Here is a 27,507-nt window from a genome sequence, read left to right as displayed (position 1 = left end):
TGTGGTGCAAAGTGTCTCCAAAAATGCAACAAGCCTCAGCCTCCTTGTCTGTCCACTGCACTGAGACCTCCAGGTGTGGGAGTTCCCTGTGGTGTGACGGGCATCTGTGTCATTTGCTGCCCAAGCCGGGCACTGTGAGAGTGAAAGGGGGCATGGGCACAGAAGCACAAGGCAGGACTGTCTTGCTGGGCCTGGACACGGAGTCACCCTCAGCAGCCCCAGGGTTAGAAACTGGCGCGACTATCTTCAGAAATCCCACGTTGGTGCAATTCATCATGGCTCCTCCTCACTCTCGTCCCCTCAGGATGACCCAGTTTTGGGTTTGGTCCTCAAGAATCTCCAATAAACATCTTCACCAGACCTGTTTCCTAGGGCGAAGACTTGGTTGTTTATTTCTCTTTTTATGACTTCTACAAACATTTGGATTTTCAGGAGAAAAACAAGAACTAGGGAGTGGACACTTGTTCTTCCAGCAGAGGAATGGGAAGGGCAGTTCATTTGGCATCCTCTGTCCCGCGTCCTGGTCCTGACTCCCTTCTGAGCCTCAATTTCTCCATCTGTAAAATGGGGAGGAGGCCTGGACCGCAGTCCCAAGCACAGAGTAACGATTTTGAGAACACGTGTCCACTAAAACAGGATGGAACAAAAACACAGTTGCTGTGAGCAAGCATTTGGAAGTGTGCAAGGAGGAAATGCTGCTTTGCATCTTCTCTCTGCCCATCTGATTCTCTGGCAGGCAAGAGGTGATCATAGCCAGGACTTCTCCTGATTGATGGCTGCCCACACCAGGGGTCCCAGGGCCCAGTCACACACACAACCACTTGGCATGCTTAACTGGGAGCCCCCATAACTCATGGAGAACAATGGAGTCAGGATCTCTGAGGGATACAGCAGGATGATTCTGATCTGTAGCCAGGGTGAGAACCCTGGGTTAGAAGGTACCACCAGCCTCCATGACTGAGCTGGGTGGAAGCTGTTTATGAATGACGAGGATTTGGGAGGGGTGGGCTTGAGTGGGGAAAGAGGTCATCGCTGAGGCTTAACGTTAGTGCAGAAAGAGGCTGACCTCATGCCTCCACTGGTGAAAGCCCAGGCTGGGGGCTTCCTACCAGGGAACCTGCTTCCTCCCATCCTCCAAGCACTGCCTTGCGCTTGGCTCTGGCCCCAGAGAAGCTACTGGAGTTGGGGGAAGGGTATTCAGCCAAAGACCTGGCTCAAGTCAATCTAGAGCATCTGCTGACCCTCAGGGGCCTTTTCAAGTGTCTCAGCCTGGATGTCTTCACTTACAAGATGGGGGCAACAATTGTGCCTCCTTGTGCCCTCTGTGGGTGCAAGTAAACTCAGTTCAGCTATTCAAAAAGTAAGCATTTTGGCCAGGCATGGTGGCTCACACCTGTAATACTAGCACTTTGGAAGGCCGAGGCAGGTGGATCGCTTGAGGTCAGGAGTTCAAGACCAGCCTGGACAACATGGTGAAACCCCGTCTCTACTAAAATACAAAAATTAGCTGGGCACCTGTAATCCCAGCTACTCAGGAAGCTGAGGCAGGAGAATCGCTTGAACCCGGGAGGTGGAGGTTGCAGTGAGACAGGATTGCGTCACTGTACTCCAGTCTGGGGGATAAGCGAGACTCCATCTCAAAAAAACTCCCAAAACCAAAAACCAAAAAACCAACAAGCCAAAAGTAAGCATTTGACAAATTCCACAGCACGGATGTGGATGGCAGGGAGGGTCAGGGTTACTGGGGAGAGCCTGGGCAGGTGTCCGTGGGCTGGGCCTATGCTTCTGCCTGGCTGCCCCGTGCTGCAGCGTGGTTTGCCTGCTCCTCACCCAGGTCCCCGGCTCCACAGCAAGAGCTGGGCTGTGACTGGGGCTCTGCTGGGCCTCCTTTCCCTGGATCCAGGCCAGTGGCTGATGTCCTGTCTCCGCCCCATCACCACAGTCCCAGAGCATGCGGCAAACCTGCTGACACCACTGCTGAGGTTCCTGGACCTCTGGGGAGTCTGCGCTGCCCCCTAGGCCATGAGCTAGGCCAGCTCCCACTCATTGTGGAGGGGTGGACACAGCCTGGTCAAGCATTCACCATGCCCTAACAGCCATTGTTTATTGGACACAATTTACCCGCCATGAAATTGTTGGGTAATCACTTCACATTCCACAAACGGAGAAGCTGGGGCTCAAAGAGATGAATGACCAACCAGGCAGGAAAGTCAGTGAGGGGTAGAGCCGGGATTTCACTCCAGCAGCTGGTTCTCAGACAACGTCACTGTTATTGTCTCATTGACATTCTCTTCCCCAAACCTGAGGACTGCAGTGTCCCCGCTGCACAGCTGACCCGAGACTCTCAGAGACTGGGTGCACAGAGCAAAACAAATGAAATCCCGACGCCACCCTTGGGGCGTCTCTGCTGTGTGCGCCCTGCCTGGACCCAGCTCCCCTCCAGGCCCTGCCTTTCCAGGTTTCCCAGGCCCTAGGGGGTCCATGGGGTGGGGGGCAGCGTCTTCCTGACCTGCCATCCTGGTGTTCACAGAGCCCCCCGGGCTGACCCCAGGTGACCCCTTTGCCCACCTCGGCCCCCAGTCGGCCCTGTAAGGCAGAAAGGCTTCATGGAGGAGGAGAAGGGGGAAGAGGCATCCCAACAGGGCTTTGGGGGATGAGGATTCTTTGGTTTTAGGGAAAGGTTGCAAAAGCTGCAATGAAGATGTGACTATAGGGTGGGCAAGGCCTGTCATGGTGCCCCTGAGCAGGCGTCTGGAAGGGATCTGTGAGGACCAGGTGGGTAACGGGGCCTCAGCCTGACAGGGAGCTCTGTGGGAACGGGATCCAGAGTCTATGCCAGGAATGCCGTCCACAGGGCACCTTGGGAGCCATCTGAGCAAAGTTGGAATGCAAAGGGTCCTGCCTAGGCCAGCAGGATTATGCCTGGGCACAAGTGCATTAGCTTGGAGCTAGTCCCTCCCGGCGTTTTTCTATCTTGGCCTCAGTTTCCCCATTTGTAACATGCAGTTTCCGGTCCCAAAGGGCCTTCCAACTCTATGTGGCTGGACCCCAACTCCAACGCGGTGCAGCACGAGCCCACGGAGGCCCCCACGGCTTGGCCGCACTTCAGGGTCCGGGCGCAGGACCCCACGGAGCCGCTTTTACCGCAACCGGGGAAGCACTGCACAGGCCGCACGCGCCCAGCCGCCATCGTCTAGCACCACAGGATGCGCGCACTAGCTCAGCGCGTCCCGAGGGCCCCGCCCCCGTTGCTATGGCAACGGTGCTACTGAGAGGCGAGCGAAGCCGGCTACCCGGCGGCGGAGGGAGGAGGTTGCCACGGCAACCAGGGCGCGCCACCAGCAGGGCGAGGTCTCCTGCGGGGCGGGGTCTCCAGTGGGGCGGGGCCTACAGCAGGCGGGGCCTACAGCGGGGCAAGGGCAGGGGCAGGGGCCGGGGCAGGGGCAGGGGCAGGGGCCGGGGCAGGGGCAGGGGCAGGGGCAGGGGCCGGGGCGGGGGCGGGGGCGGGGCCTGGGGCGGGGCCCCAGGGAACCGCGCAGCGGGGGGTTGGTTCTTTCCAGGCTGCTGGGCTCTTGCAATTCCACACCCTGGGGTTCCGCCCAACGCCTTGGTCTGGGACTTCATAATTCACCTCTTTTAAGATAACTTGTCTTTTCACTGCTTTGTCTCTGGTGTTCAGCAGACTTGCTTTTATTTGCTGTTGGGGCCCATATTGATTCCTAATCTGAGCGTTTCTGTCTGTAGGCAATTCTGGAACATTCTAAGCCAATATTTCTTCGAATATTGTTTCAGTGCCTCTCCGTCCCTTCTGGAATTCCGCGAATGGTTCTCCAGCGCAGGTCAAGGCATCCCCCGGCTCCGGCTCTTGGCCCGACATCACCCTCCTGGCGTCTCTGCTGTGGGCTCCCTGCCTGGACCCAGCTCCCCTCCAGGCCTTGCCCTTCCAGGCTTCCCAGGTCCGAGGGGGACCGTGGCGGGCAGCGTCTTCCTGACCTGCCATCCTGGTGTCCACAGAGCCCCCCGGACTGACCCCAGGTGACTCCTTCGCCCACCTCAGCACCCCCGCCATCCGCACGTTCCCCGCCTGATTGCTGCCTGGACCTCACAGCCCCATCCGTCCCCAGCGCTCAGACTGGCTGCAGCCGCCTCTCGTTGTGGCACTTGCAGGTCATTCTTTTCTGTGTAAAAAGCTGGTTTCTGTATTTTACATTTTGTGATATATTTTTTCTACACTTCATTTTTATTAGGTGGAACCATTTAAAATTACCACTTTTATAGGTCAAAAGTAGACATCAGTAATTTGATATGGTTTAACCTAATATTCTTCCCACATTGGTTTACCTAGAAGTCTACAGCTCTGATAGAATTTTAAAAACGTTTTCCCTAATGGGGTATTTATTAGTAGTGTAGATTCAGAATGATACAAAAGAAAGTAAAACATGAAGGCATCTTACTCTCTAACTCCATTGGCATAAAAAGTTACACCTAAGATTAAAACATTCAAATAATATACACAGAAAGAGGATATATTTAAAAAGAAAGAAGTGAATGCCTTCTCAACAACTCCCACCAAAAGTCACCAAAAAACAAAAAAAAAAAAAAAAAAAAAGGGATGGGGGGTTACATTGTGCACACTCTTCTGTGTCCCTTCTAAACAATTTAACAACAAATCCCAGTCATCTTCACCCATCAGCACATACTTTTGAGACTCCTTCATTTTAGAAGCTTTGGAGAAATCACTCCTGTATATGCCCCAGTCCATTTAGCCAGTGCCTGTAGGCAAACAACTTGATTATTTTTTATTTTATTTTATTTTTTTGAAACAGAGTCTCTCTCTGTCACCCAGGCTGGAAGGCAGTGACCCATCTTGCCTCACTGCAACTTCCGCCTCCTGGGTTCAAGCGATTCTCTTGCCTCAGCCTCCCAACTAGCTGAGATTACAGGCACATGCCACTACACCTGCCTAATTTGTTTGTATTTTTAGTAGAGACAGGGTTTCACCTTGTTGGCCAGGCTGGTCTTGAACTGCTGACCTCAGGTGATCTGCCCACCTCGGCCTCCCAAAGTGTTGGGATTACAAGCGTGAGCCACCACACCCGGTTGACTATGTCGTTTTTAAATCCATATTGTGATCAATATTCTTGCCTATTTATGTTGGCAAATGTGTGTGTGTGTGTATCACAGACGAATTGCTAGCCATGGAATTACTGAATTGAGGGCAGGAGCACGTTAACGCAGGTGCATTTTGACAAACTGCTGTCCAGAAACATTGCCCTCCTTGCCCTGGACACCGCCATGGCACAGAGGGACACATTTTCCCATGGACTGGCCACACTGGAATTACCAGACATTTTAACTGTAGGAAGTTTGATAGGTCAAAAAACAACCCCACTGGTTTTGTTTTGTTTTTTGAGATAGAGTTTCTCTCTTGTTTCCCAGGCTAGAGTGCAAAGTTGTGATCTTGCCTCACCGCAACCTCCGCCTCCCACGTTCAAGAGATTCTCCTTTCTCAGCCTCCCGAGTAGGTGGGATTACAGGCATGCGCCACCACGCCTGACTACTTTTGTATTTTTAGTAGAGATGGAGTTTCACTGTGTTGGTCAGGCTGGTCTCAAACTCCCGACCTCAGGTGATCCACCCGCCTTGGCCTCCCAAAGTGCTCGCATTACAGGTGTGAGCCACTGTGCCCAGCCAACAACCCCACTGCTTTGATGTGCACTTCTTTAACTGTGACCATATTTTTCCCTGCTATTGGCCCATTCTCTTTCTGCTTTTCCTTCTGCAAACTGTCCCTTTGTAGTCTCTGCCCATATCTGGGGTCATCACTCTGATTGTTTGCTGTTGGTTTGCAGAGCTCCTTACACTGTTGGAAATCCCTGCGTCTTTGTAAGTGTGGGAATCATTTTCCCCATGTGGGGCTGGGATTTCAATTTGGCTTATGGTGTTGGGCCATAGAGATGCTGGGGTTTTTGTGGAGTCCTCATCTTTTTAGAGGGCTCAGGTGATGTGTCACTTTTTCTCCATTCCAAGATACCGCACACGGCCACCACGTTTCATCCCAGTCCCCTAAGGTTTCATTTTCACAAATTCATGTTGATTCCCTTGGGAATTTGTCTTGATGTCACTCACGTGTCAGGTGGGGATCCAGCTCTACATTTTCCCACGGTATCTGACACCAGTTATTAAATGACCTATTTCTACAAAATTATTTGAAAGGACACCTTTGATCATAAAATTTTGATCTGTTTCTTCTTCAACACTGGCATCTTTTTACTTATGAGAATTTCATAATATGTTGTAGTGTCTTATAGGGCAGATTCTCCTCATTCTTCTTTTTAACACATTTCCTGATTAGTCTTGCATGTTTGTGTTTCCATGTGAACTTCTGTTGCTATTTTAATTGCATGGAATGTGTGGTTTTAATTTAGAGAAAACTAGCTCTTTTACAATATCGCCTCTTCCAAAAATATGCTATGCTTTTCCACTAATTTACCTCTTCCCAGTGGATTTTCAAAGTTTTCTATATAATTTCCGTATGAATGAGAAAGCTGTACATTTCTTGTTATTTCCTGGCATTGCATTTATTCTTATTTTTATTTTATGTATTCTTTATTTACATATGCATTCTAGCAATTTTTGATTGCTATTTATGATTGGACTTCTCCATTATAGGTTCTAACTGGTCATTGCTCTGTGGAAACTGTTGTCTTCTTGGTGATAATTTTTCTTATCAGCTCCTAACTTTAAAAAAACTTAAAAAATATTTTTATAACTTTAGGGGTACAGATAGTTTTTGTTTTGTTTTGTTTGAGATGGAGTCTCACTCTGCCGCCCAGGCTGGAGTGCAGTGGTGCGATCTTGGCTCACTGCAACCTCTGCCTCCTGGATTCAAGCGAGTCTCCCGACTGGGTTCAGCTACTCTCCCGAGTAGCTGGGATTATAGGCATCCACCATCATGCCCGGCTAAGTTTTGTATTTTTGTAGAGATGGGGTTTCACCATGTTGTCCAGGCTGGTCTTGAACTCCTGACCTCAGGCAATCCACCTGCCTCGGCTTCCCAAAGTGCTGGGATTATGGATGTGAGCCACGGTGCCTGGCCTACAGTTGGTTTTTGGTTACATGGATGAATTGTACAGTGGTGAAGTCTGGGCTTTTAGTGAACTCCTTATGTGAAAAGTGTACACTGTATCCAATATGTAGTTTTTCATCCCATTCCCCACTCTCATCCTTCCTGCTTCGGAGTCTCCAGTGCCCATTATACCACTTGGTATGCTTAGTTTCCACTTATAAGTGAGACATACATTATTTGGTTTTCTGTTCCTGAGTTACTTCTCTCAGGATAATGGCCTCCAGTTCCATCCAAGTTTCTGCAAAAGGCATTATTTCCTTGATGTTGTGGTTGAGTACTATTCCGTGGTGTATATATACCATACTTTCTTTGTTCCCTCATCAGTTGATGGGCACTTAGGTTGAGTCCTTATCTTTGGAATTGTGATTTGTGCTGCAATAAATATGCATGTTGGTAGTTAAAAAAAAAAAAAATATATATATATATAATGACTTTCTTTTGAGTAGATACCCTGTACTGGGATTGCTGGACTAAATGGTGGTTCTACTTTTCGTTCTTTGAGAAATCTCCATACTGTCTTCCACAGCAGTTGTACTAATTTACATTCCCATCAGCCATGGGTAAAGCATTCCCTTCTCACCACATCCGTGCCAACATCTATTTTTTTTTTTTTACTTTTTAATAAAGCCAGCGCCTAACTTAAACTTATTGTTCCCTATAGCTTGTCACTCATCCCTGAAATTTTCTAGATAGATGATTATATCATCTACAAATAATAACTTTGTTTCTTCCATTCTAATATTTTAACCTGCTATTTAAATAGCAAAAAAAAAAAAAAAAAAAAAAAAAAATTCTGTTTCTTCCCTGTACTGAACACTTGATACCAAATGTGAGAGTTATTTTCTCCACATCATCCAATTATCCAACTCTTCTGACACCAACTGGGTGTTCTACAATTTAGTGATGACACTAATTACCTGGAATTAGTGCAGATCCCACCGGTTAGGGGCTTGGCCTCTCAAGACTGCCCCTACTTCAGATGACAGTCGTAAGTGGTGAGTCCCAGGTTACCCACACTTACGTTCAACTTGGCTACAAATCAGAGGTTTCCAGGACCCTCTCCTCAAGCTCAATAATTTGCTGACAGCTCACAGAATTCAGAGAAACATCTGCATGTACTGGATTATTATAGAGGACCTGCCAGGGACACAGATGAATGGCCACATGAAGAGGGACACAGGCAGGGTCTAGAAAGGCTCTGAGTGCAGGAGCCTCTGTTCCTGTGGAGTGGAGGGCACCACCTTCCCGGCATGTGCATGTGTTCACCAGCCCAGAAGCTCTGCAAACCCTGTCCTTCAGGGATTTTTATGAAGACTTCCTGTGCTGGTCTGTTCCGGTTGCTGAAACAGAACACCTCAGACTGGATAATTGATAAACAACAGAAATTTATTGCTTATAGTTCTTGAGGCTGGGAAGTCCAAGATCAAGGCACCAGCAGCTATGGCATCTGATGAGGGCCTGTTCCTCGTGGTTGGTGCCTTCTATGGGTCCTCCCCTGGCGGAGGGCAGAAGGGGCTCCTCAAACTCTTTAACGAGGGCACTAATTCTGTGTGTGACAGCTCCATCCTCATGACTGAGTCATCTCCTGAGGGTCCTACCTCTTACTACTGTCACAATGGGGATTAACCTCCAACACGTGAACTGAGGGAGGACACCAGCATTCGGACCATGGCCCTTCATAACACAGCTTGACCTGCTGCTCAGTCGCCAGCCTCTCTCCTCTCCCCAGAGGGTGAGGGGTTGAGGCTGAAAGTTCCAAGCTTTTAATTATGGCTTAATCTTTCTGGTGACCAGCCCCCATCCTGAAGCTATCCAGGAACCCACCAAGAGTTACTTAATTAGAGCAAAAGATGTTCCTATCCTCCAGGAAAGCCTGAGGGATTTAGGAGCTCTCTGTCATGACCTGAGGTCCTGAAACCAAATATTTGGTCTAGGAAGCCAACATTAGAACAAAGAATGGTCCTACTACCCCATCACTAAGGAAATTACAAGCATTTTAGGAACACAGTGTCAGAAACTGAGGGCAGAGACCAAATATATATTTATGTCACGTATTTTCTTCTCTTTTTAAATTGCATAGGTGGATACTTCTAAATGAAACGGGGGTGAGAATGCACATCATTGTATTTCACCTTCATTGTATTTCTCTGTTATTTCACCAGGTCAGCTATCTTTTATATAGGGCTTATGGTGTGTCCAGCCCTCGTTTCAGCATTTTACACATTAATTCATCAAATCGTCACCACTGCTGTATGAGGTTGGTGCAGCTCTTATTCCAGCTGCAGAAGAGGTCATGGGCACAGGGGACTAATGAACTTATCCAGAGTCATGCAACTGATGGGCGTGAAGCTGCCTGCTGCCCTGGGCTGCCCCTTGGCTGGACTCATCCACCGAGACCCTGCAGGGCTGCTCCCTCCTCAGGTGAAGGGATAAGCCACGTTTCCCCAAAGAGTGTGGTTGTTTTCTTTTTAACTAGAAATAGATGGCTTCTTGGTCAAATGCCTTTTCAGCTCTACTAAAATCACCCCATTTATTTTTCTCCTGTAACTTCCTAAAATGAATGATTATATTCATGCCATCCCTAACACTGTACCACACTTGTATTTTTGAGAAGAATTTAGCCATGTTACGGGATCATGCTGATGTACTACTGAATTCTATCTGGTTGTGCTATGTAATTTTTGTATTCGTATTGCTGTGAAATTGGTCTGTGGTCTTCCATTTTGGGATCTCTCCACCGGGTTTTGGCATCAGTGTTATGCTGGCTTCACGACAAAAATTTCATCAATCTCCTCCTTTTCGTAGCTATGGGTCACTTTAAGTAATATGAGAGCAGTCTAGATTTTTTAAGTTTAAAAGACTGAAATTATCTGGGCCCAGGCCCGCAAGGTGGCTGCTTTTTGAAAACTTCTTCCATGTTAGCGATTTATTTGGGGGTGGGCAACGCCTGCTCCTCAACAAGAGGCCAGCAGGCAGGGCCCCGGGGTGACCAGCATTCCTGGACAATGCCACTCCTGCCCTTGGCCACTTGGACAGCGTGTAGCCTCTGAGTGTGTGTGGAGAGGGCAGTGGGGGATGGGTCCTCAGTGCAGTTATGGGGGCACTCATGTGAGAAAGTCTTGATCTAGTCTATTGGAGGGTGGGATTCAGAGTGTTGGTCCCGTCCTGCATCCCTGAACTCTGACCTCAGGAAGTGGGAACTGAGCAGGGATAGCAGAAGCAAGCCCCAGAGCTCGTCACACGCCGACCTGCCTTTCATTTTTCTGTTTAGAAGTTGAGAAATGATCAGGTGTTCAAAGAAAAACAATGAGATTGAAAGAAGAAGGGAAAGGAGGAAGAGGAGGAGGGGAGATGAAGGAGAAGGTGGGAGAGAGAGAGAGAGAGGAAGGGAAAAGAAAGGGATGAAATTAACAGCCTCTACCACGGGGTCTGTGAGCTGCGTCAGAGCAGGTGGCCCCGCATTCTTGGCTTAATGCTCTGCTGCCGCTGGCCAAAGATCCTTAATAATTTCATCTTTTGTGTTTTGTGGTGCCGACGGCATATTGAGGCAGGTGCAGAGGAGACGCACAAATCTCTGCCCACTTCTGCAGCCCCATCCAGATCTCGTGTTCACAGTGCCATGGCATGGGGTTCAGCAAGACTCACTCCAGTGCCGGGTAGACCAGGTCATGCCTGCAGCCCAGTGGGCGCGGCGTGAGGCAGCCCAGAAAGGCCATGCTTTCCATTTGAACCAGAACTTGTTCCAAATACAGAAAGGGGGCAATGGTATTCTAAGGAACACAAAGGACGTGGGACCCCGTTGTATCTTTTCTTGCTCATTTTACTTCCCTGGATTAGCCGAGCACTTTCACTGGAATGGTGGCATGGAAGGAAAGGGAAAGACAGGAAGACCCAGAGTTCTCCTTTCATCCCGCCTTCCTTATCAGTAAGCAGGAGGCAGAGAGTGTTGGTGCCAGCATCGAGAAGTGAAATAGAAGCAGGCAAGTGAGTAATGTGCATGGTTTTCATTGTTCTGGTAAGAACAGAAAACACACACAGATGAACTAGGAAATACGAGCTGTGTAATTTCAGTGATTCGGTGTATGAGTTGAAAGCTCTTCTATCTGCATTTAAAACTGGCATTCTACGATAGAAAGATGAAGAGTAAAATTCATGCTAGCAATTTAAAATTTTAATTTTTCTTTACTGAGAATGGCATTAAATAGCAAGAAAACACCATGGCTAATCAAGAGAGCCTGGGGAATGGAGGAAGAGGTTTGTATTTTTAGCACCTTTAACTGCACTTTGCTGGGCTTTTGAACAAGGCACCTTTATTTCATTTCGCATGGGGCCCCACATGTTCTGTCACTGGGCCTTTTCCCAGTGGAAAAACAGATGAGGTCTGTGAAGTGGGTGGAGGCTGCAGCCAGGTAAGGGGGACCGGCAGGAGAGACACAGTTTAGTCCTGTCTCCTGCCCGTCTTGGGATGGCCTGGACCACAGGAAGCCATCACAGGGACTGTTAGGAAGCTGCGAGGTCCTCCTGGGTGGGACAGCGCTGGAGACAATGAAGAGCTATCCGGAGAGCCTCCTCGCGGATGCCACAGGATGATGCAGCACAAGGTAGGGAAGCGGCTCCTCCTCTGTGGGCTCTGGGGAGCAAGGAGTGGTGATCGGTTTCAGGAAGGAGCCTGCACTCCCTGCATGGGCTTGGTTTCTGTGTCTTCCCACTGCAGGCTGCCAGTAGAGCAGCTGCTGTCCCGACACCATTGGGTGCTCACAGGCCAGAGTCACTCGACGCCCAAGGAATATGCCAGCTGGAGAGAAAAACATGCTTCCTGGGGATCCATGTCAGTCCATGTCTCTGTGGCATTAGAGGAGGGGCAAGGGGTGACTGGGAGGAAGCCTATGCAGGATGGAAGGGAGGGGGCAGGTGCAGGCAGAAGAGCTTCAGATCCTGATGCAGGTCTGAGTCCTGCGAAAGAGACCAGGAAAGAAGGGGCTTGGGTAGGAAGAGTCTCAGACTGCAGTCCCCTTCCCAGAAGCTTTCGATCGAGCTGATGGGTGTCCTTGATAAAGCTGCCCTTTGGAGGGTGTTGAGTGGGACGGAGGGGCCAGCACTGGTATCTCAGACTCTGTCTTTGATGAGGAGCAGTCAGGGAACAGGTGGCAAAGCTTAGTCTTGATATAACAGTAATTGCTATAAATGTAAGTGGGTTAAATTCCAATTAAAAGGCAGAAACAGATATGATTTTAAAATTTCAGTAATGGGTTGCCTAAAAGAGATATGCTTTAAAAAGATACAAAAAGCTTAAAATAAAAAATTTGGCAAAAGACATAGCAGGCAAATATGAACCAAAGAAAACTGGATTGACATGTTAATGATATTCAAATTTAAGGCAAAAAATTTAAAAAACTGCGAACACCAGACAAAGAAGGGCACACATGTATATGGGTGCAAAGAACCACAGAGTGATAATGCACGTCTATCAAAATCATTCTAATATCTAAAAATACGGCCTCAATACGCAGCAAGCAGCATGTGCCAGAACTGCTGGGAGAAGCAGATATTTTAACAATTCTAACTGGAGATTTTTAAAAATAATAATCATAGTTCACACTGACAAAAATTAGCAGAAATCTCCAAATCCTGATCAATACAATTAATAACCTTAAAAAACTTTTCTTTCCGGGATCTTACCTTACTGAGTCAACAATTAATAATTTTGAACTGTTACATAATATACAGAACTCTCTGCCCATGAAGCAGAGAATACAACCATTTTGAACACATGTAGAACATGTATGAAATAGACTATGTGTTAGGAACCTAAAGAAGGTTCAATGAATCCCAGAGGCACAAGGCCGTGAAGACTGGGCTGCTAGCTTCTGTTTGTGCTTCTAAGTTCCCTTTGCCCATTACTCAGGAGACCACCTGAAATGGACCATACTCCTTGGGTGCCCCTGACCTCCAGCTTCCCCTTGGGTTCAGCCAAAGCACTACCAGATCAGAGGAGGAGGGAGAGTGAGGTCCAGGGTTTGCTGCCCTGGCTCCCTTCCTGGGAAACTCTGGCTGACTGCACCCCTCCACCTGAGCCTCTGCTTCTGCCTGCCCCCCTCCCTGCCAGCAGTAAGGCTGCAGTGCCACCAAGCCCTTGGGGCTCTCCGACCTCCTGCCCACACCTTTGTCAATAGTCTCTTTATCAAACACTTCTCAAATTACCCAATTTGAGTGTGCCATCTGCTTCCTGCCAGGATCTTGACTGAATACAGACTTGTTCTCTGACAATAATGCGATTAAATTAGAACCTGGTAACAAAAGGTTATAATTAAAGAAATGCTATTGAAAAGTAAATAATGTTATTAAATAACCCTGCGTTTAAAAGGAGATCATCAGGGACAGTAGAAAATATTAGATCTTAATGATAATGAAAACATTTTATGTCCACATTTGTGAGACTCAGCCAAGGCAGTCTTGTAGAAGGAATTTTGTAGCTTTTAATACAGTAGATCTATTGGAAAATTAGGAGGCTTAAAAAGGAGCTAAGCATTTAGTTCAAGACGGAGGAACAGATCGAATCCAAAGAACCACAAGGGAAAGAAAGAATACAGAAGGACAGAAGCAAATGAAATAACAGGAAAGACGTTTAACAGAACTGAAAGTTAGAGCTCTGAAAATATTTAAAAATATTAAAAGAGAAAAATGTCAAAAACAAAATACAGGCTAAGTGCAAGCTGGCAATCCCAGCATTTTGGGATGCCAAGGCGGGTGGATGACTTCACCTCAGGAGTTTGAGACCAGCCTGGGCAACATGGCAAAATCTTCTCTACAAAAAATGCAAACATTAGCTGGGTGTGGTGGCACTCACCTGTAGTTCCAGCTACTAGGGAGGCTGAGGTGGGAGGAATGCTTGAGCTGGGGAGGTTGAGGCTGCAGTGAACCAAGATGGCACCACTGCACTCGAACCTGGGAGACAGAGCAAGACCTTGTCAACACCACCACCACCACCACCAAACCGTAAAAAGCCAGAATATAAAGAAAAAAAGATATGCTAGTCACTTAAATATTAACGTGAAATAGATTAATTCCTAGAAAAATGTCAATTGCCTCGAGAAATAGAGAGCTTGCCAGATTAAAAACCACGAGGAAAACGGCGGTGATAAAGACCCCAGCCCCAGAAGCCCAGATGGTTTTATTGTTTCTGCCAATGTTGGGAAGAACAATTGATTTCTCTTTCATGCCGGTGGTTCCAGGAAACAGTGAAGGAGGAGGAGCTGTCTAGCTGGTTTCGGCGGGGCTGGGGCTGGGAGCGGGGGGCCCGTTTCTTGCAGAAGTGGATGCGAATCTCTCCCTGCCACCTGCAAGGCGCTTGCACGCAGCTGTGGGGACTGAGGTGAAGCCGGCTCTCCCTGGAGTGTGGATTAAATGGTTAACGGCCAGGCCGCTAGGGCAGCGCAGGCCGCCGCTGGCCGCCAGGGAGGCTTAGCCAGGCGACGCCAGGATGCCCATGGCAGTGGCTCGATGGCAGGGGCTGGGCTGCAGGGGACGCAGCCCCGGGGTTCAGGGTGGCCCGAAGTCCGTGCACCCCCGCACCGCAATGCGGGGAGGTCCCCGTGGGCGAGCTGCCCAGAGGCTTTGTCGAAGTTGCCCAGCCCTGGGACGGTGGAGGGAGGGCGGTGGCGCGCACGGAGATACCAGTCAGCCCCTGGAACTAGGAACGCGGCTGGGGGCGGGTGACGCAGGCTGGGGTTTGCCGGGGTGGCCTGCGAGCGGCGTGTGACTTGGGGGTTCAAGGAAGTTAAACTGGACAGGCTGGGGTGAGGACAATGGGGGCCTGGAGAGGTGGGGCGAGAGGAGGGCGGGGGTCCCCACGAGCCGCGGCGGAGGCGAGGCGGCGGGTCCACGGGCTGGTTGCATCATCCCGCGGGGAGGGCCTCGGTCACTGCTGCTCTTCCCTGGCGCCCCGGCCCCGACGCAAGATGCGATTTCACCGCGCACCTGTTACACCCAGAGCCAGCATCCCTGGCGCAAGGAGCCCTCCCTCCCCAGCCCCGCCCGCCCCCCACGATGCGTCTGTCGCTGGCTCCGAGCGGGGGCAGGTGGAGGTTTTACGATTTCACTCGAAAGGGGCCAGGGTGGGGGAGGGCCCGGCGAAGGGTCCGCGGGCAAGTTCAGGTGCACGCGGGGCTTCGGGACGGGGCGTCGCCGGATCCCTCCCCCGCGAGGTCTCAGGGGCGCGCCGGGGGAGGGGACGCCGCGTCCGAGCCGGGTGTCCGTCCCCCACCCTCCGCGGGGCCCGCCGCGGTGTCAGCGGTGACGTCACAGCCCGGCCCCGGCCCCCTCCGTCCCCAGCCCAGTCCCCGCGGCGGCCGCGTCGCCCGTCCCTCTCCCCGCGCGACAAACCAGCTGGCGACTGGAGCTCGGACGCCGCGCGCAGCCAACCAGCGCCCTGGGAGGGGCGCTGGGCGGGCCGGGCCGGGGGCGCGCAGCCCGTCACGCGGCGGCGCCGTCACAGCTCAGAGCAGCCGGCGAGCGGCAGCAGCTCCGGGCTCGGGAGCCCGCGCCCATGCCAGTGCCCATGCGGGGCCGCTGCTAGTGACGCCGGAGAGGTAAGGCAGGCGCCCGCCCGGCCTCCCGCGCCCCTCGCCCCGCATCTGCGCCCCGCAGCCCGCGCCCGCAGCCCGCACCTGCACCCACTGCGCGCAGGGCGGGGAGCTCCGGCCCTGCGCCCTTGTTGCGACCCGAAGCGCGGGCACTGTGAGGCCCCTTCCCTTCCAGACCTTCCTCCATCTCCGCAGAGAACAATGGGGGAAATTCAGGGGTGTCCGCCCTTCAGGTGCCGCTGGAGAAGGTCCCTTTGCCGCGATCTCAGCTGCAGCGGGCGGGGGTCGCCCTCTGGAGGGCTCACCCGGCCGGCGGGATCGGGATACCCCCGCCTTTCCCCGGCTATTCCGCTCTCCTGGAGAGGAGCCACCTGCGGGGCTGCGGGAGGGGCTGCGCCCAGACGGCGGGGGAGGGGAGGGATGGAGAGCGGGGCTGAGGACGCGGATGCCGCACCTGGGAGGGTGCGCGGCTGCAGCGCTTCGGCCCGAGGGGAGAGCGCGCAGGGCTGCCGGGCGCGGGCAGCTGCTCGGGTCCCCGGGGTGGGGGAGGGTGGATCCTGGAGCCTGGAGCAAAACAGGCAGGCGGGGCGGGGTCTGCGGCGCTGGGGCCTGGCCACCCGCGTCCTTGCACCGCCGGGCTGCCCATCACCCCCTCCCACGCCAGAGACCCCAGCTCCCTTCCAGAAAGACCCAGCACTTGGGAGGGGCTGCCGGCAAGCACTGCCTGCGTCTCAGCCGCCAGCGCCCCTGTAACAGGTGTGGCCCGGCGGCGAGGGAGGGGCTGCGGGGCCGCCGGGTCTGGGATGGTGGCGCGCCCCCGGCGCCCGGGCTCGGATGACACGAAGGAACAGTGGCCGCGAAGACCTTCGCACTCCCGCTTTAAGCTGCCCCTCACGCCGACTCCCCGCAAACCAGCGGCCCAGCCCTCTCGCTGGGGAAGGGCCGGGCAGCATCCCCGCCGGGAGGGAGGGTCCGCAGGAGCGGGGCGCTGGGCGCGGGGAGGTGGGGCTGGGGGGCACTGCCGGCCGCAGGGGCGGGAGGGGGAGGGGAAGGAGGGAATGCCAAGTCATGAGGCCTGCTGGGCGCGAGCGCGACGTCGCCCGGCGCGGACCCGATGCGCGCCCACGTCCCCAGGAATAGGGACTTTTCCCCAGAGACTGGAGGACCCCCTCCCCAGGCAGCGGCCCTTTCCAAGGGGTGCCTGCATTGCTGGGATTAAAGGCCTGCCTGGGCAAGCGGATTGGATCTTGCGGCTGCGGAGAGGAGGCGGTTCGGAGAGGCCCCTGCCGCGCAGGGCTGGTACTGGCCTCACCCTGGGGACGCACTGCGCGACACCGTGCTCGGCTCTGCGGGACATCCTGTCGCACTCAGGCTGGCGGGGCCTTTGCCAAGGAAGCCATGCCAGCACCCTTGTGGTCTGAGAAGGCAGCAGAGGGTTTGAAGGGAAGCTCTGGGGTCCACGTGGGGGTTGGGGCTGCACCTGCGGCGGCCATTTTGCAGGTGTGGTTGGCCACCAGCCTTAGCCAGGCTGTGGAGTGGGCCAGTCAGGAGTGGGGCAGGTGTGGCGCTTGCAGTGCAGGGTGTGAGATGGGCCAGAGCCAGGGCTCAGGTCTGCCCTTGCATTGAACACACACTGTCTATTTAGAGGGGTTCCTTGTTTGGTTGATGGGGTAGTTGGAGTCAAGACCCAGGAACCCTCTGGACCAGAAATGCTGTAAGGCAGCTGGCTGAGGGGCCCAGCGTGGGGTCGGGAGAGGGCAGCCTTTACCTGGGGTGAAGTCTCGGGAGGGCACTGGGTCCAAGGCAGGGCCCAGATGAACAGCTTCACTCCGGCTGCAGATGGATCTGAGGCCCTGCAGGTGTCCTCCCTGGGCAGATCCACAGGGCAGACAGAGGCTGGAATCAGGTGTCAAGGCAGGGTTCCCAGCCCAGACCCAGGGAGGTCCCTGTGGTGAGGACCTGCAAGATGTCTGCTGTGTGCCAGCCCTGCTCCCTGCCAGATGCTGCCCCCCTGGGTGCCTCCTTTCCCCCTTCCCCACTGGAATGTCCCACAGACTGCCCCGTCTGGGGCTCTGGCTGGTCAGTCACAAACAGGTGGAGTCTGGAGTTCTGCCCAAAGCCCAGGGCTGATGCTTGGCTGGACTGGGATTTAAACTACGGCCACTGCCCGGCCGCCCAGCCTGTGCCCTGCAGTCCTCACTGATGTCATGACTGCTGACCTTGGGCCCACCGTGTTCTTTGGGAGTAAGGTAGGGCAGTCCTCCCGTGGGATTTGTGGAGGGTGGAGGGGGAGACGTGGGCTACGTAGCCTCAGGAGGAGACGCTGGAGGAGACTGAGGGCATCTCTTCAGGCCACTCAGCTGGGTCAGCCGAAGCCGGTGAGCTGGGTTGACAGGGGCGGGAGGGGAGACGTTCCCACAGAGCCCTGGTCCTACTGGATTGGGGTCTATGGAGGGGCTACCAGCATTAGGCTATTAGGATTGACTGAGCCCTGCACATGCCCAGCTGGCCAATCCTGTCAGGCCTGAGACCATCCGTGCACCTCTATCAGTGAGCTGGGAGGGGCCTGAGCTGCCACCACGGGTGGAGAGTGGTGGGGCCTAGGTCCCCGGGTGGCTGTGATTGGTAGGATGAGCGTGTGGTCATCTGCCTACAGAGTCCAGGGACCTCTCTAGGACATTGCCACTTTCAGCGTTCTTAGGCCCAAAAGATGTGGCTCACCACCCCCAATATGGGTGGCCAAAGGGGCTCAAGGTGTCACCTCCCACTGCCCATCACCCACTCCATGCCCAGGAGCATCTCTGAGAACCCTGAGGGGCTGGGCTACACCCTGCCCCAAACCTGTCCATGGGTGGCCAGGGTACCCAGGGACACAGCCAGGCAGTGTGGGGCCTGTGTCCTTGCTGGGTTCTGCCCCTTAGGTGGTGGCCTCCGGCCACAGGCCCATCCCTGCCACAGGAGGATTTGGGATCCCAGCTTGGCATCCCAGTCCTTTGGCATGGCACCTGAGCAGAGACAGGGGCACAGTGGCCCCACCTGATGAAGCCAGCTTGCTCTTTAGCTCCTGAGGCCCACTGGGATCCCCACCCTCAGCCTGGCTGGCCTCTCACCACCCCAGTGCCCCCACCCCCAGGGCCTGGAGAACCCAGGGAACAGCCGGCTTGGCTTGGCCCATGTGCTTCAGTTGTGCTGTGGGGCAGAGGGCACAGTCAAGGTCAGCAGTCAGTGGAGGCTGAGTCTCCTGACCTCTCCTGCTCCTCACCAGCCCATCCTGCCAGCTTCGGCCTCCTACAGGCCTAGCGAAGTGTTGAGATTGATCCGGATGTGTGGATGTGGGACTTGGATGTGGGACTCAGAGGCTGGGGTTGCTGGAATCTGAGTAGGAGGGGCTGCTGCCTCTCTAAAGCCTCCTCACCCTGGATTTAATCTCCTAATCCCAGGCCTTGTGGTCTGGGCAGGCCCAACCCTGGCCGCCACAGAGCCTGGGGATTCAGATGGCCTTTGGGGGTCCCTCCTGCTTGCCATCCCTGCCAGATTTCAGGATGCCCTGGAGTCTAGGGAGGGCAGGTCAGTGCCCGGCTATCCAGGCATCCTGGCACTTATTACTCACCCTTCCTCACAGTGCCCTGGAGGGGGCCAGAGCAGTCACTTGGCCACACACACTCATAGTCACATGATCCACCCCAGCACACACTGATACACATGCACGTACATGTACACACACATTGCACACACAGACACACACATGCACACACACACCCATACATACATTCACACACACAGAGACACTCATGTACACACATGTTCATGCACACATGCACACTCACACACCCACACATGCATTCACACACAAACACACACAGACATACACACATGCTCATGCATGGCTGTATACACACATACATGCATGCAGATATAGACACACACACACACACACACACACACACACACACACAGTCTCTGCATCCCTCGTCCCTGTCTTTGTTCTTGCTTGGGTTTCTTCTCTTGAATACTTTCTACTCAACCTCCACATTAGGTTTTAGGCCCCCCTCAAATGCTGCCTCTGCCGTGATGCCTGCTGTCACCCCTACCCCTCAGATTGGCACCCCCTCCACAACCATAGGTTTCCAGGGGTGGGGAAGAAGACAGGGAACACTGATTGGGCGTAGCCTCCACTGTGCACCTCATGTGCTTCCCTTTATCCCATGCCACTCCACACCTGAACAATGAGAACAGCACCACTTGGCTCCGACCCCACTGAACCAGGTGGTGGTGGTTCCATTTTCCAGGTATGGAGACTGAGGTTCCTGAGAAGCCCATGTGGCTTGTGAAGAGAGGACCTGGGACTCCGAGGACGGTAGCTGCTTTAGTGCTTTCTGCCCGTCCCCCTACTTTTCCCTCCACCCCCATTGTCCCTGACTTCTCCCACCCCCATGGGGGCCAGCACGGTGCCTCACACAGAGTGAGGACTCAGTGCTCTTCCATGGCTGAGCTGGTTGTTTTAGCCCAGGTATTGCATTTCCTGGTGGAGTCCGGGGTGAGCTTTGGCCACCCTCTCAGGGGTTGGGGTGTCCTTGGGTCTCGGGGTCTCCTGTTCGGGGCCTACGGATTCCTGAGCAAGCCTGGCAGAAGAATGACAGCCATCCCCTATCCTCTGGGCCTCCCATGGGGCTCCTGAAATGCAGCTCTAGGGATAGGCATGGCCCTCGACTGCTCCTGCAGGGCCCCTTCCCTGAGGCTAGTAGTGCCAGGAGTACCCTCAAGGGGTTCCTGCCCCCACCTCAGCCCTGCCAGGAACCCTCAGATGGGCTTCAGTTTCCCTTTCCATCTGTCATCAGCTCAAGCCAGGACGGTGCAGGACAGGGCTGGGCTGGGCTGTCAGTGCTCAAGGTCCTGGGTCAGTGTGACTCCTGAGGGGCTGCTGTGGGGCTGGGGCGGGCTGTACTCAGTTGCTTGGTGTCATCTGGTCCCCGCTCTCCTCCTGCTTCCGGGGCTGGGGCCCCACCATGGCTGCAGGTCCTTGGGGCCTGGGAGGGCTGCAGCTCTAGGACAAGCAGTGGCTGCAGTGGGCCAGGTGCAGACCAGAGGAGCACGCTTACGGCCCCACACCTTTTGCATCAGCTCTGTACTTAGGCAAGATGTTCTTGGTTGGTGTTTTATTTTTCTCCAGCTCTTGGTTATCTTTATTTTATTTTATTTTATTTTATTTTATTTCATTTCATTTTAGAGACAGGGTCTCACTCTGTCACCCAGGTTGGAGTGCAGTGGTGCAGTCACAGCTCCCTGCAGCCTCAACCTCCTTGGGTTCAAGTGATCCTCCTATCTCAGCCTCCTGAGTAGCTGGGACTATGGGCATGTATCACCATGCCTGGCTATTTTTTTGTAAAGATGGGGTTTTGCCATATTGCCCAGGCAAGTGCTGAACTCCTGGGCTTAAGCAATCCTCCTGCTTTGACTCCACAAAGTGCTGGGATTGTAGGCATGAGCCACTGCACCCAGCCTTTTTTATTTTCTTGAATGGGTTTTTTCCCCTTTATGGCACCTCCACAAGTGGCCTCTGGCAGCTGCTTGCCATGTCCCCTGGATTGGAGTCTCTGTTTCTTGGACCCTAGAGCTGCTTGTTTCTTGGTTTCCTGTCTTGTTTTGCTGGAACACATCCTTGTGTGACTTCCTTGAAAGGGTGCATGAGTCTTTGGTGTGTGAGTGTGTTTTTGCTGTGTCCTTGCTCTGGGTGGTAGTGTCTGGGGTGCTTCTGTTCCTAAGTAGTCTTCCTGGGAACTCTGAGGACAGGGTCACTGTGGCTTTCTGCATCAGGTCACTTATGAGCAGACTTTGTTGGCAACTCATCTTTTCTCCCTGGAAGCTTTTAGCATCTTGTCTTTTCCTTGGTGTTCTAACTCCATGTGGATGGGTGTAAGGGTGGGGTTCACATTTATTGGCACTTGGTGGGCCCTTCACACTGAAGTCAGGGTCTCTTATTCTATTTGTTTGTAATTTCCTCTCTTTCATTTTTTTCTTTTACCCTGAATTCATGGGTTGGTCTGTTTGGTTGCTTTTCTCTTGTATATTCTGTCTCCTTGTTTACATTCTAAAGTCCTTTGACTGCCTTTTCTAGAGGTTTTTTTTGAATCTTGAACTTCAGCTCTTACATTTTTCATCTCTAAAATCTTCGCTTTTCTAACTGTTCTTCCTCATAGCTTTCTGCCCTTGTTTTGAAAATAAGCATCTTCTTGAATCTCCCAGGTGTATGGACAGAGGTTGTGCTCGGTTGTTTCGTGTCTGTTCCATGCTTTGCCTGTCCTTCCCACAGGGCCTGTTTTCTGCTGGCAGCTCTGGTCCTTCCCTTTCACACTCTGTTCTCACGCCCAGGGAAGGCCTTAGTTGGCCCATCACGCATTAGGGAGGCTATTGGTGGGAGCGGCAGGGCTGCTGCTGCTCACCCCGGAGTGGTTCTGACCAGAGCTGGGGTGGGGTGTCCATAGCAGGCCCTGGCTTAGGTGAAGGGGTAGGGCTGGCTGCCAAGCTGCCCCTGCATATCAGAATGAGGGGTACCGCTTTCTTCATCTCACTGAAGGCTTCACTCCTGCTATGGAGAAAGCCATTCAGCTGCTCACCTGGGGGCACTGGCAGTGACCACTCTCGGAGGGTGGGTGGCGGGACTAGGGGTGCAGGCTTCCATGTTACCCTCACTTCTCACCTCTGCCTTCCACCGGGTGCTTGAGTTCCTGAGCCTGAGCCCCCTGCCCCTTCCCTGCCGTCTGCAAGTGGCACTTGGGGCTGAGGTCCCAGGAGATGCCTCTCCGATGCCCTTTGCAGTTGTGAGCTCTCTGGTGGGCTCTGGCCCTGTCTCATGGGGTCTCAGAGTGACCAGTGTGCCTGGCAGTCATCGGACCTGGGGCTCCTTACTCTCCAGGGGTGGACAAGACACTCCTCTATGACCATTGGTTGTAATTCTAAGAAAAACTTGCTGTGTTTTTTTCTCAAACGCTTCAAGAAGGATCAGTGTTTCAGGAAGTGGCCCATGCCAATGCTTTGTTCTGGGCTGGCCCTGCTGGGTGTGCACATGGAGGGCCACTGGTCTAACTGGGAGCAGGTGGATCCCTGACGTGAAGGAGGATCCCCAAGGTGAAGGTTGATCCTTGAGGTGAAAGTGGATCTTGAGGTGAAGGCAGATCCAGAGGTGAAGATGGATCCCCAGGTGAAGGTGGATCCCTGAGGTGAAGGTGAATCCTGAGGTGAAGGCTGATCCCGGAGGTGAAGGTGGATCCCTGAGATGAAGGTAGATCCTGAAGTGAAGGTGGATCCCTGAGGTGAAGATGGATCCCCAGGTAAAGGTGGATCCCTGAGGTGAAGGTGAATCCTGAAGTGAAGGCTGATCCTGGAGGTGAAGGTGGATCCCTGAGATGAAGGTGGATCCCCAGGTGAAGGTGGATCCTGAGGTGAAGGCAGATCCCTGAGGTGAAGATGGATCCCCAAGGTGAAGATGGATCCCCAAGGTGAAGGCAGATCCCCAAAGTGAAGGCAGATCCCAAGGTGAAGGCAGACCTCTGAGGTGAAGGGAGACCCAGAGGTGAAGGCCGTCTGGGCTCCATGTGGACACCTGTGCGATGCTCTGCAGTGTGGGTTTCCCCAGCAGCTGGGCAGGGAGTGCCTGTGCCAGGCCTGTGTCCACCCCTCACCGTCACCCCATGCCTGGTCTTTCCTGGACGCTTCTTAAGTGGAGACACACTTTGTTGTCTGCCTTAGCGCCACCCCCATACCCCCTTTCCACAGGGACTTGGCTTTTTCTGCCGATGCCCCCACCCAAGGGTGAGGCAGGAACTTGAAATGTGCCCAGAACCCCAAAGCAACAGGGGAGTTCCTCCAGGGCCACCCTGCCCTCTGTGCCTGCAGTGACTTGCGGGGCATGGCCTGGTGTGGCCCAGTGGGTCTTCTGCACGCATTTTTACCAAGTGAATGGATTCTGTTCCCCTCCCCTCTGTCCCGGGGCTCCTGGCTCAGGGCTCATGGTCCCCCTTTCCTGAAGTCACCACAGCCGGCTGGCCACACACACATGAATGAATGGCCACCATCCCCCAGCCCTCTTTCCCTCTCCTGCCCATGGGCCATCTTCTCTGCCCACTTCCTGTGGATGCATCCTGGGTCTAGTCAGACCCTCAGACACCCATGGTGTTGCCTCTGTGTCCCCAGCGCAGACACCACCCTGCCACCAGCAGCTTCTTAGCCTCTTCTTTTCCTCCAGGCAGTCATCCTAGCCCCTCTGGCTTCCTCCCTGCCACCCTTGAGCCTGTGCCCTCATCTCTGGCCACTCCAGCCAGTGTGACCTCACCCCACAGGACCAGTTAATGCTTCTTGTCTCTGATGACTTCCTGCCCCACCTATCCCAGAGGCTGCCCCTCTCTGTCTTTGAGGGGAGCTCACCCTTTCTCCTGGGCTCTGGCATGTGCTGTGTCCGGCACTGTGACCCGCAGCTCACCACCTTCTCAGGGGTTCAGCTGTGTCAGACCCCCATCCTCAGCTTTGCCTTCTGCCATCAGCCACGCCCACAGGCTCTGACAACCCTTGGGGCCGCCTGGTTCCCTCTCAGATTGGATGACAGAACAACTTCTTGAGGATAGTTACCTTTCTTTTCTTTTCTTTTTCCTTTTTTTTTTTTTTCTTTTTGAGATGGAATCTCACTCTGTAGCCCAGGCTGGAGTGCAGTGGCACAATCTCTACCCACTGCAACCTCTGCTTCCTGGGTTCAAGCGATTCTCCTGCCTCAGCCTCTCAAGTAGCTGGGATTACAGGTGCCTTTCACCACGCCCAGCTAATTTTTGTATTTTTAGTAGAGACAGCATTTCACCATGTTGGTCAGGGTGGTCTCGAACTCCTGACCTCAAGTGATCTGCCCGCCTCGGCCTCCCAAAGTGCTGGGATTATAGGCATAAGCCACTGCAATCAGCCAATAGTTACATCTTTAAAAATTGTGTCATGTGGTAGCAAAAATACGGAATAATATTACAACCAACGGCCACATGCCCATCAGCTTTCAAAACAAGGCATTTCCAACCTGCTCCCCAAGGGCAGCACTGGCAGAGGGCTCACGGCCACCCAGCATCTCGGCCGACCTACCTCACCCTGGGGAAGAAGAGGGACAGATGGGGCCTGGTGGGAGGGAGGTCCCTCCATGTCACCATGGTGAGCACATCGAGTGGCTTGATGGCGTCCAGGCCCTTAGACCCCCTCTGCATTCGTCTGCGTCTTGGATGCTGGGCGTTTGGGTTGCCTCCATTCTCTTTGCATTGATAAACCATGCTGTATTTGGGTGTATTTCTCCTGTGAATATGTACAACATCTACTTGCAGAGTTGCTGGGGCACATGGTCTGCAGCCCTCCAGATGTTACCATGTTATTTTCAAAGTGGTGGCACCTGTTCTCTCCCAGGGTGAGCTGTAAAGCTCCTGTGGCCTTCTCCTGACAGCGCTTGGTGTGCCCCACTTTTAAATGTTGTGATCTTGTGGATACAGTTTGAAAATATGGTTTCTGAATTACTATCATGGTTGAGTGTCTTTTCATGTAAATTGCCAGTTCGTATCTTTTTGCCCATTTTCTTTTGTGATGTTTAAAATTTTTATTTTTCTCTGTCCTCTATATATTCTGTGTACAAATCCTTCATTGGATTGTATGTGTCGCAGATACTTTCTCCAGGTGAGTGGGGTTCTCGTCACCGTTTTAGTGATACCTTTTGATACCCAGATCTTCCTTTTGGTGTTTTCTGTGGGTAAAGAAATCCTTTCCGCTGGGCGCGGTGGCTCACACCTGTAATCCCAGCACTTCGGGAGGCTGAGGTGGGTGGATCACTTGAGGCCAGGAGCTTGAGATTAACCTGGCCAATGTGGCGAAACCCTATCTCTACCAAAAATATGAAAAATAAAAATAGGTGTGGTGGCGCATGCCTGTAATCCCAGTTACTTGGATGGCTGAGGCACAAGAAACCTTTTTTTTTTTTTTATACTTTAAGTTCTAGGGCACATGTGCACAACGTGCAGGTTCGTTCCATAGGTGTACGTGTGCTATGTTGGTTTGCTGCACCCATCAACTTGTCATTTACATTAGGTATTTCTCTTGAATCCTGGTGGCAGAGGTTGCAGGGAGCCGAGGTTGTACCACCACACTCCAGCCTGGGCAACAGAGTGAGACTGTCTCAAAAAAAAAAAAAAAAAAAAAAACTTTCCCTAGGGGTAGTATGAAGATAAAACTCTTCTTTATTTTCTTCCACAACATTTGTTGTTAACATACAGGTCTTTAATCCACATGGAATTTATTTGACATGTAAAGGGATCTAATGGTATATTTTCCATATTGCCAACCAGTGTTCCTTCCATCACTGGTTCGGTCGTCCGTCCTCTCCCCCTTGCTCTGTAAAGCCACCTTTCCCGGATGTCGAAAGGGCTGTGCTTCTGTAGGTCTGTTCCTGGGGTCCCTTCTCTTGCACTCGTGGTGGCCTCTTCCTGTCCCAGTACAGCCCGCCTTCATGCCAGGGCTTTCTACTCAGGCTCAAGATCACAGGGCATGTTGCCTTCTGCCCTCTGGTCTTTTTTTTTTCTTTCTTCAGACTTGTTATTGATAGTCTTAACATCTTACTCTACCATATACATTTTTAGAAGCAACTTGTGATGATTCACAAAAAGACTTGAGTTTTCATATGAAACGTCATTGAGTTTTCAAATCAATGTGGGTAAAATTAAATGTTTTCAAGATATTGAGATTTCTTTTCCATGAATAAGTTATAGTTCTCCATTTATTTAGATTTTCTGCAATGTTTCTAGTAGAGTTCTACAATTTTCTTTATAAAAAGTTAGTGACGGCCGGGCATGGTGGCTCATGCCTGTAATCCCAGCACTTTGGGAGGCCAAGGCGGGCAGATGACCAGGTCAGGAGTTCGAGACCAGTCTGGCCAACATAGTGAAACCCCATCTCTACTAAAAATACAAAAAATCAGCTGGGAGTCGTGGTGGATGCCTGTAAGCCTAACTACTTGAGAGGCTGAGGCAGGAGAATCACTTGAACCCAGGAGGCGGAGGTTGCAGTGAGCCGAGATCGCGCCATTGCACTCCAACCCCAGGTGACAGTGTGAGACTCCATCTCAAAAAAAAAAAAAAAGTTAGTGACGTTTATTCCTGGGTACTCTATAGTTTGGGTTATTATTTTATTTATTTATTTATTTTTTAGAGAGAAGGTCTTGCTCTGTTGCCCAGCCTGGAGTGCAATGGTGTGATCATAGCTCACTGCAGCCTCGAACTTCTGAGCTCAAGTCATCCTCCTGCCTCAGTGTCTCAAGGAGCTGGTACTACAGATGTCGCCACTACTCCTGGCTAATTTAAAAAAATATATATTGTTTTAAACGTGGATCTTGCTGTGTTGCTCAGGCTGGTCTTGAATTCCTGGGCTCAAGTGATCGTTCTACCTCAGCCTCCATGGTAGCTGGGACTACAGGTGTGAGCCACTGTGCCAGGTTGGGTTATTATTTTAAAGGATACCTTAAAATATGTTTTAATTCTTTATCTCAGGTAGATAAGAATGTTCTTGATTTCTGCAACCTTATTGAACCTTCCTACTTCAAATAATTTTTCTTTGGATTCTCTTGATTTCTGTGTAGATGAGCTAATGGTCTGCAAATAATGACAGTTTGGTTTCTTTCTTTCAGATTCATATTATGTTGTTTGTTATTTTCCTGTCTTACTGGTCTGGCTAGAATCTCTCCTACAATGTTAAACAGAAGTAGAGATAGCGAGCATCCTGGACTTGTTTCTG

At 52.4% G+C, this 27,507-nt stretch overlaps 1 protein-coding gene and 1 long non-coding RNA gene across 13 annotated transcripts in view; one reads left to right on the top strand and one right to left on the bottom strand.

Annotated features, from left to right (window-relative positions):
- Positions 1 to 11,264: 11,264 nt before the first annotated feature.
- On the bottom strand, positions 11,265 to 15,155 carry LOC140712626 (uncharacterized). The gene is made up of 3 exons (XR_012094354.1): positions 13,977 to 15,155; positions 13,331 to 13,416; positions 11,265 to 12,082 (listed from the first exon to the last, which is right to left on the bottom strand). It is a non-coding gene; the product is annotated as an uncharacterized lncRNA (long non-coding RNA).
- A 438-nt stretch (positions 15,156 to 15,593) lies between these two features.
- Positions 15,594 to 27,507, top strand: part of KIF1A (kinesin family member 1A) — a 110,663-nt gene continuing 98,749 nt past the window's right edge. For all 12 annotated transcript variants that reach the window (XM_007966940.3, XM_038001268.2, XM_038001263.2 and 9 more), the window contains exon 1: positions 15,594 to 15,717. The gene's annotated coding sequence lies outside the window, so the exon portion shown is untranslated. The remainder of the gene's footprint in view (positions 15,718 to 27,507) is intronic.

The sequence above is a fragment of the Chlorocebus sabaeus genome, chromosome 10 (genome assembly GCF_047675955.1).
Source record: "Chlorocebus sabaeus isolate Y175 chromosome 10, mChlSab1.0.hap1, whole genome shotgun sequence".
Classification (NCBI taxonomy): domain Eukaryota; kingdom Metazoa; phylum Chordata; class Mammalia; order Primates; family Cercopithecidae; genus Chlorocebus; species Chlorocebus sabaeus.
The sequence above is the reverse complement of the archived record's forward strand: the minus strand, read 5'-3'. Positions and strand labels throughout refer to the sequence as shown.